The sequence below is a fragment of the Pleuronectes platessa genome, chromosome 4, assembly GCF_947347685.1.
Source record: "Pleuronectes platessa chromosome 4, fPlePla1.1, whole genome shotgun sequence".
NCBI classification, from domain to species: Eukaryota; Metazoa; Chordata; class Actinopteri; order Pleuronectiformes; family Pleuronectidae; genus Pleuronectes; species Pleuronectes platessa.
In genome coordinates, this window is record NC_070629.1 from 17,174,854 (window position 1) to 17,185,217 (window position 10,364).

At 44.4% G+C, this 10,364-nt stretch overlaps 1 pseudogene; it reads left to right on the forward strand.

Moving 5' to 3' along the window:
- Nucleotides 1–2,180, forward strand: part of LOC128438464 (T-box transcription factor TBX5-like) — a 6,124-nt pseudogene extending 3,944 nt beyond the window's left edge.
- Nucleotides 2,181–10,364: the final 8,184 nt, after the last annotated feature.

The window sequence follows — 10,364 nt, forward strand, 5'->3', positions numbered from 1 at the left end:
ATAATATGTTCTCTGTGTGTGTCTGTAGCGGAGGAGAACTGCCCTTCAGGAAACCGTCAGCACCAGTACAAGAAACCCTTCAGTGGCAGTTCACCCAGTGAGGATGAGTCCTACTATCACCCTTCATCCTTCCCTCCTCCTCCAACCAGTCTACCCAACAACACTGCCCTGGGCCTCACCGACTCCCCCTACAGCTCAGACATGGGACAGCGTCAGGCGTGCATGTTTGCCAGCTCAGAGCCCAGACTGGACGAACTCAACTGTGCATCCTGGTCATACGCCTGTCCCCTCCCCTCTGCCATGACCCCCATGGAGCCCTACCCACCTTACACCCCTCACCCTCCCTACAGCTCCAGCCCTCAGGGCTCTCGACTCAGTGCCATAGCCCACCAGAGCTCTCAGCTGCTGGGAGAGCACATCGCCCACGACCCCTATCAGAGCCAGAGCTCCGGACCTCTATCGCAGAGCTCCCAAAACATTCACAGCCGGCAGATCAGCCCTCCTCTCAGAGAGTTCCCTCGCTACAACGGCCAACCTTTCTCCTCCTCTGTACCACACGCTGGAGACGCACACACACATCAGGTGTCCACCGGAATGGAGTGCAGCCTCCTAACCGCGCCAGAGGACACACCTGAATGACTGTCCAGATGACACCACGTGTTGAACTCAGTGACCCTTCTTTCTGTTCTTCTGGAACATGCTGCAACATAAACATACCTTTGTATCATAATTGTGAAAAGTTTGATCTTGTGCTGTGTGACAAAGTTCTCATCTATTAGCCATGTCTCCCCCTGTGCTGGATGGAGCAGTGGATTGTCTGGACTTGAAGCTTCAGATGTTAAAAAAATAATAATAACCGCAAGACGATCAAAGTTGTTGTTCATCATCTTTTCATGACTCAAAGACTGGTGTCGTCCAAATGTTTGCACTGTGAGCCCTGTTCCGGACAGACCCTGAACACTTCCCCTCTCAATGACTCCCACTCTTTGCATTGTCAAGGATGTAACTTGTGACCCAGTGTCGACAGGCAGTAACATTTACAGACCAAAATAATCTCAGCTCTCAGAGCGGAGCCTGAGGGAGACATTTTATTTCTTCTCTTTAATGGAGCAAAACATGGCTCCATGCTCAGTCTCAGTGAAGGAGAAAAGGCATGAGTTGTCTGCGCGTGTGTTCATGTGTGTGTCTTTGTATGTAAAGCCCGTGTCAGCTCGGCTCAAGGATACTATGAGTTAATTTCCAATGAGACAGGCGGTAGTAGCTGCGGGGACTGCACTGCAGAGATAAACAGTTTGTTTAGACCACGCTACAGGCTGAAGGACCTGTAAACACTGTTTCCACTGCATTCTGGGTAAATGCACATCTCAGCCTCACGCAGCTGTCACCGCTGTCCTCTCAGTCACCCCCAGCCGACCAATCATCCCTCTCCGCTCACCAGCAGCCAGCCAATGAGCGTGCGTCTCTGTTTCCATCCCCAGCTGACGAGTCCGAGCTGGAGTGCAGCGGGTTTCATGTCTGCGTGTGATTGCCCGTTTTTGTTTGTTTCTGAATGTTTAATGAGTAATGTTGATCCTTGAAACACAAGGACCCACAGTGCTGATCATGTTGATGCTCCAACTCTTAATTACTTTCTTTATTTTGAATCTAAAGCATCCCGCCCATACCAATACAGCATTAAACTACGACTAGATTGGGTCAAGTGCATTTCCCTGCAGATCTGGGTAAGACCCTCATCCTTATGGTTCACTGTGAAGAAACATCTGTGGCTCCCGTTGTGCAAAATATGGTTAATTTTTGTGTATTGAAGCAGTGTTTTTATATTTTCCACCCAGGTGTTTTACATGCAGTAACATGTGAGAAGGTACTCCATCCGTGTGCAGAGAGCAGATCCTCGTCATTCTCTGATATGTGTTTGATTTGTTTGTGTGTGTGAGAGTGTGTATGTGACAGTGAGATGTAAAAGATGAAGATGTTTGTGTTTTATAGCATTTTTCCTGCTCATAGTATTTATTACTCTAGATTTTGAAAAAAAAAAAGATTGCTTTGTTGTTTGTCACCTTGTAAAACAAGGTATTGTTCAGAGATATTTGTTTCTCTTCTGAAGGCTCCCTTCATGGTTTCACCCTCAATCTCCAAATGGTGATAAGTAATTGTGATACATTTTTTTTGTTCTATGGAAAATAAAGACAGATTTATATACAGAAATTTATAGATTTGAGAGAATGTTGTGTAAGTCAATGGTTCGCGGTCGTCTTCTTTGTCATCAGATCACAAACGCAGCAGAGACGGACTGTTAACATTCCTGTCCGGTTATTTAAAGCAAGTTCAGCCTCGTGGGAGTGGAAACTCTTTTAAGTGCAGTGCAGTTTATCAGTTTCAACGCATGTATGAATATGAAGGACCTGATAACGGCACCAGAAGACAAGAATGTCCACACACCACTTGCTGGTTCCATAAACATATATTTCACCTCGTGGGTCCTTCTTCAGACCTGTACCCGAAACGTCACTTACCTGGGAGGTGAAATAAACAAGTTAATGGGAAAACGTTTGTGCAGACACAGTCTCGTCTTCAGATTTTCGTCACTTATATCCAGCAGCCATTAAGCTTGGATGTGCGCGCTCTCGTATAAGATAATATATAACAGCCCTAACCTGCAACTTCTCCCAAAATCGATGTCCCAAAATTGTCCAACAGTCCCATTCAACAATGTAGAAAGTATTGTTCTAAGTTTAACCATGTGTCTTATTCGCTATAAGGTGTCTCCATCTCTTCCACTTAGCAGCGAGCACCCCCCCCCCCCCCCTTAAAAAAAAAATGGCGTGGGCGCAGTGCATACCTTGTCCGCCTGCTCTTATCTGTGACAGGTTGTTTGCTATCCTCAGTCTTCACCAGCTGGAGCCCTTCACTGTCAACCTGCTGCTTGGAGGGGAGGGGGGTCTGCTGGGGATGGAGGACAAAGGGAGGTGTGTGGGGGTGCTGTGGTGGTCCTCCCTCTCTCTTACAGTTTGCCCTACAAACCGCTGTTCACCCTCCCTTCGTCTCCCCCGGAATCTTATGTTTCTCTCACAGCCAAGTTAACCTCTTACACCGTACACCTGCTCGGAGTTTACAGCAGTGACAGCTTTATTTTGAAAGAAACAGATCGATAGATACAACACAGAGATTTATTTTCAGAAAGGCTGTTAAATCCTCGAACTTCTAATCCGGTGGATTTACATTTAATAGCTTGGTTACATGGCTGTTACGAGGTGTCCGACATCTTTCTCCCTCCTCTCTTTCTCTTTCTTCCCGTCTCCCTCTCTCGTAAACCATGAGGTCAGAGGTTAAGCAGGCAGCTCTTCAGAGGGTCTGTTCCTCCTTAACCCCTCGTCTCCAGTCACATTCAGGCCAGGCCAGGACGAGGAGAGAGGGTGGGGGGGGTGGGGGGGGGGGGGGGGGGTAGTAGGAGCAAGATCTCAGGGGGCCTCTCTAGCTCTCAAGACGGATTGCATCGCTTCATGCCTGCTTGTACAGTAACAGAGCTGGGAGTCAGCTGGGAGAATAAACCTTTGGGTAAAGTGGTAAAATAATATCAAACAGTGTGTCTGTGTGTGTGTGTGTGCTCTTATACAGCTATCTTTGTGAGGACCAGTTTGAGTCTACAACCTATGAAGTGAGGACATTTTGGCTGGTGACACCCCTTTAATGGACTGTTTGGGGGTTGGTTTTAGGGTTAGGTTTAGAATTAGGTTAGGTTAGGTCAGGGTAGGTTAAGGGTTTGGGTTAGGTTTAGGGTTAGGATTAAGCAGTTAGTTTGGATGGTTAGGGTTAGGGTAAAGGGCTAGGGAATGCATTATGCCAATGATTGTCCTCACTAAGACAGCTGTACAAAGCTGTGTGTGTGTGTGTGTGTGGTTGTGTATAAACCATCTGCGGAGGACTTTCTCAGACACACTGGTTGGACAGTAGATGGATGAACCTTCGTGATCAAAGAGCCTAAGTAGTGCTTATCGTTATCTCCCTGACACCCCCCACATCTCCACCCTGCCTCTCACTCGCTCTTTCACACACACACACACACACACACACACCGCCTGCCCTCTACATATTCTCATCCTTATCCAAACTTTCTCGTCTGTGATGGTCTTTCAGACGCACAGAGTCCAGACGACAACATACACACGTTTATTTTATTTTTGTTTGATCACGTGCACGCTCGCCAGATGTGCACGCTCGCCAGACATAAAAAGAAGGAGAAGACTGGCATTTTGAAATGTCACTCATTTGGCCTCCAGGCATACGTTTTTTCAAAAGCTGCAAAACCGGGAGGGTATCTGAGGACTGCTAATGTTTCTGCTGTATTGTATGTTAAAGCTGAAGTGCAGATGCAAAGTGCAATTTATCCTGCAAAACAAGCTTTTTTAAAGACGTGCAAGACTTATTTACAGCTTATTTCATTAGAGTCGGAAGTCGTGAATATATAAATGTGTATTTGGAGTCTCTTGCAGAACTCTGAGAGGCACTTGTGAGATGTGCAGCATTAGTGATGCCATTCTGCGTGGAATAAGTGGTCTGAGATGGAGTGTAATTGGTAAAGTTGATTATGTTTTGTCTCCATGGGTCTGATGGTGCTCCGTCTCTGTGGAAGTAAAAAGGCGACAGCTTATTCTGTCCTGACTGGTGTGGTCTAATAAAACAGCTATTATACTAGGATGCCGCAGAGGATAAAGGAAGCTTGGATTAATGCAAGTATGATGTTTGGACATTGGATATAAAAATTGAGTCTGAGCGTGTGGGATATTTTTCTTTTCACTTAAGCTTTGCAGCTGGTCCCACGTCCTTGGGTAAATGTTTGATATTTTTAGAGCTTCATCAGAACAAAAAACTTGAGGCCATTATTGTGAAATGGGATGAATGATGCATAAAACCATTTTCTTCAGCACATCGTAATATAGCAAACCATAAGTATGTGTAATTAGAATCCGAGAGCTCTGCACAGCACTCAGACGACATCACGATGGCAGTGCAATTACGCAAAACAATGAATGCTTGGCCATTACACGTGGCGCAACAAAGTAGGATGGTGGAGGTTTATTTGAATGGTACTATCCATCCTTGCTGTTATTTAAAAGCCACAAGAATGGTCTAATGCTGTTAAGCACAGTAGCGTAACAGGACTCCGACCCAAGCTAATTCCCCACTAAATGAGAGTTTATGGCTGAAACAGCCTTGAAATCACTGAAGTACATCTTAATATGAGCGTAAGAGCTGTCAAGGATAAGAGGCCGAGGGAGTGTGTGCGCTGCTGCGGGTGGGTGCGCTTCGGTCGTCCTGCATGTTGCGTCTGAAAGACAAAAGGGAAAGGTCAAGGGTCAAACTAACAGCAGACAGGCCAGTGCAGGGTCAGAGGGCTCAGACTAACCTGATCAGTGATGGTTGTTTATCTGACGACCCTCAAACCGTCACCCTGATGGAGCCGACCCCATCGTTCCCTTTCATGCTGGACTCTCACTTTTTAGAACAATTCAAAACATCCTTCAATAAAATGTAGTGCAGGCCGAGCAGCAGCACTCGCGTCCCAGGATCAGGTGCAGATGAAGATCTTTGCCTCCCTGCTTTTCCTGTCACTCTGTCCCTAGGAAGCCCCTTTCTTTTTAAGGGACTCTGTGATGTGAGCAAGAATAATTGTTTTAACTCTTAACATACCGCCAAGGTCCCAAGACCAGCAGCCAAACACACATGACAGGGTGAAAGGGATAGAGGCGCTCCCCGCAGTGGCTGGTGGTGGGGGCTGTGGGCCGTCATGGAGCCAATGTCCCGTCTGATTACAGCCAGAGGACTGGAGAGGCACGCTAATCCTCCACACACACACATACACACACACACAAATCTAGATGCACACATACACTCTCTCGGAGACAAAGACACACAACGAGCAAGACGGAAAGACATGTTCGTGCACACATACACACAAACCCATTCAATCAAGAGATTACACCCCATACCCTCTGACCTCACTCTGGTCCCCCTGTCCAGACAGGACACACAGCATAATGATATCACTACCAGCAGGACTTCACTTTGCCGCTCTGCTTGTTGCTCACTGTGCAGTCGGCTGCGGCCCCTCACAGTCTCCCACTTTCTGAATAAAGGAACGTTGTCAGGTCACCATTGTCCGTGTACCCGGACCAGAGCCAAGATTTTCAAACAGTTTTTTTGTAGGACAATCAACTTCTGAGAAATCTTGACCAGGACCCAAAGAAGGTACATTTTTAGAAATCGTTTAATTTAAGATACAAAAAAACGGAGATAGAATCAGAAAAAATTGACTGATTTCTTTGAGTGTTTGAAATCTGGTGCAGCTGGATTGCACTTAAGGGGACTGCTTGGCCCTGGCAGAGGTACAGTATATGTGCTCTCCTGAGTGCCATTGTCGATTAATTTGATTATAGCTGTCCCAGGTACAAAAATATTTTTCAAATCTTTGAAATTAATGTAAATATACAATAATAGTGTTCAGAGAGGGATCATAAAATGTCTTTTTACAGAGGTGTTGTGTGCCGTAGCACCTCCTGGAGACAGCGGTCTCTCTCTCCCCCTGCATCTCGGTTGCCTGCATCCTCCTGCTGACGTGTCCCACCTTGTGTACGAGCATGTTTGCAAACAGGCCGGACAAGACCACTGCTGTGAGACAAACACAAACATCAATAAACAAACAAATCCGTTCATACACCCCACTCCCTACAATCACCGCATGCACACACAGCCCAATTCCCTAGCACTCAGTCAGGCTGCTGGCAGGTCCCATTGTTTGACAGAGGCAGCATTGTTTGGTTCTTACCAAGTGCACTTCTATGATCGTGTCTCATTATTAATAGATGGTGTCAGAGAGTCGCTGGCCTCTCTGTCTGACAAGCCATTAGCATAAACATGGACTTCCTCTCAATATCTGTTTGCACCACACTGTTGACCTTTAATTATGGATATCTAAATGTTTGTTACCTGTCCACTCAACTGTGTGTGTGTGTGTGTGTGTGTGTGTGTGTGTGAGAGAAAGAGAGAGAGAGAGAGAGAGAGAGAGAGAGAGAGAGAGAGAGAGAGAGAGAGAGAGAGAGAGAGAGAGAGTCTGTCATAGACTACATGTGGGGACAAATTTCAATTTCAAACTGAAGAACTAGGGACAGCTTCTAATAAGGGGACAACTATTTTGTCCCAAAAATTGGGAACAAGCTGAATTTAGGTGAATTGTTACGGTTCGGCTCACACAAGTACAAGTTAAAGTATATTGTTGGTGTCTCCAGGAAATGAATGTAATAAAGTCAATATAATGTCCTTTTAACTCACGAAGACAGGATTGTGTGTGTGTGTGTGTGTGTGTGTGTGTGTGTGTGTGTGTGTGTGTGTGTGTGTGTGTGACTCCTCATGAGATCTCCACGTTACTTGAAGCCAAAATATGCCGGATAGGAACGTCGCCATTTTAACACAGAGTCGGTAGTGATCGGGGGACGGGGCCGATACGAGTGTTTGATTCATCGCGAGTCATTCTCAGTTGACCTTTCACCCCATTTCTTTGGCATCAAATAATTAATTATATTTTTGCGGTGGTGATCAAGACACTTTGGCTTCACTCTTGGGGCCGACTAATGTCGTCCACCTTTATATACAGTCGATGGTTCATAATTTCGTGATATGAGATTTGTAAATGACGAGGATTTTTCCTGTTATCCTCAGAGGATTAGGTTTATACACTCTTGTAAACATGTCTGATAGAAGATTTGCGAACAGCTCACAGAACAGTATTGTTCAAAACAGCTCATAGAGAGGATCTTTCCTGGTGAATATCAATATAGAACTGCTCCAACACATTGGAGGGTCAGCCTGCATGCTTGCTGCATAGACACTGTTCAAACACACACAACTGAACCACAAAGAAGGGTCCATTGATAGATTTGTATCTCAAGGCTCTCTATTTGTCTCTCTGATACAATAATATAGTTTACATTTTTGTAATTAAACCTTTAATATACATTATACATAATATTAATGGTATCAAAATGTGTAACCCACAGATTATATTTCACCTAAGAGATCAATTAAAACTCAGGTTTTTCTCAATAGGAAACATGATATTTATCCCCATTTATGTGAAACTTAATCAACATGTAAGTGGTTAATGAATAACATTGAGGTTAATAATAATATTAAAAGTTGAACAGGTCTGCTGTTTTTTTTTATTGTCTTCATTGGCTTTGTGTCTGCCGTTATAGATTCTGGCGTATCCTCTTCTCCTCGCTCTCCTCAGCTGTTAAAAGGTCTTCTGGTGTTTACATGGGTGTGATGTCTCCATCTCCACGGCCCCACACTTTGCCCATCACCTCACACAACAAGCTTTTATTATGATTCCATTAGTATTAATAAAGTACCGTGTGTGTATGTGCAGCGAGACGTTCACTCATTCATTCATTCATCAAAAATGGATACAGCGGCATCCCTGCCTTCAGCTATCCGTGTTGTTGTTTTTCCCCTCCACTGCCTTTTGGTCGTGCTTTTGCTGCTCATCCTGTGTGCGTGTGTGTGTGTGTGTGTGTGTGTGTGTATGTCTGTGGGTGGGTGTGTGTGCGTGTGTCTGTATTCATGAAAAACATTTACATCAGATGCATTTTCCTGGTCCTGCTCCTGTCACAGTCAGCATCGCCCCTTCGCTCGCACCTGTCAATTGTTATGCAAAAATAACAGCACACAGCACTTCCATTAAGTGTGCTAATGCCACCTTCCCCTGCCGCCACGTGCCACTGGGCTCCCAGTGTGAACATGTAAAGTCAAGTCACCATGAACTCAATCCACTACAGCTCTTCCTTAAAGGAGATAACAAGTCGAAGAAGATGTTTTAACAGTGAACACATGAGTGTCGCGTTGATATTCATCATTTTTTGGATGGAGATTTACTGAAGGTGAAAGAGACAAGGAGCTTCTGGCTTTCTTCATCAAACTTCTCAAGATCAGTTGAGAAAACAATTTCATCAGCAAATCTATTTAAGCAGCAGTATGGACGCTATTGACGGTAATGGTAAATGGCTTTGTTTTTGTATAGCGCTTCTCTAGTCTTGATGACCACTCAAAGCGCTTTACAGTACAGTTCTACATTCACCCATTCACACACACATTCATACAGTGCATCTATTCGCAGCACTTAGTTATTCTATGGGGGGCCATTCGGTGTTCAGCATCTTGCCCAAGGACACTTCGGCGTGCAGATGGGTCAGACTGGGGATCGAACTGCCGACCTTCAGGTTGGAGGACGACCACTCTACCCCTCAGCCACAGCCGCCCATCTTGATCACATCTCATGAAGTCTAATTCACCTGCAGTTGTTCACCCTTGTATATTATTTAAAGAAATGTCCCTTCAGGGTGGTATTGCCTTATTTAGTTGTGTACAGATGCAAATGAATGTTGATGGGTTCGATCTTATTGTTTGCTAGCCAATGCTGTTCTCTTGTAATTTTATTAAATTTCAATTTTCAATTTTTTGGACCACAGAATCGAAGGCTTTAGAAAACCTTTTAGGACATGCTCTATTTAGCTGCTCCAGTCTTTTCATCATGATCACAGAGTTCAACTACTGTTTGAAGAGTCAAGAACCTGAGGTTCCAAGATCAGTTCTCAATAACTGCGAAAACTCTTTATAATAAACTCTGATATGTTCAGTCTGTGATTTAACAAAAGGCAGAAGGCTGATGTTTGGGCTGCATAGCATGACCCAATGATGAGGCGGTGAGGATTTATTTCCACATGTTTCTGTATGTAAACAACTTGTCAGACTTTGATAAATTAGTCCTAAATCTTCTGATATGATGTAGCCTCAACAATTTCACACAATCAATCTTGATTCTGACATGTTTACTGCAAAGTGTCATCATGTGGGCCTGTGTCTATCAGTCTGGTGTGTGGTGAGGATCACGTCGTGTAACCATGCTCAGTCCAGCAGTCAGAAGGGGAAAGGTGTGATATTAATTGATATAATTTTTTTATGCTTACAGAGGCTAAAAATCACACATCTCTCTATCTATCAATCAAATGTCATGACCTCATGAATCAGGGAGGAACACGCACGATGTGTTGACTGGTTTTCAATTTTACTAACACTTTATATCATACGTGTTTTGCATGGATAGTCCATGGGACCACTGGCCTCAAGTCATGAGATCAGTACTGGGAAAATTTTTCTTACTAGAACCAAAGATGACGTCAAAGTTTTTTGCCAAAACCCCCCAAATTATAAATCTATATAATATAATAGTATGTATATATGAATAGATCGAATGAATATAAAGATCATCCTTGCTGTTCTTGTGGACTCTGATTAATTGTAAAAAAAAAAAA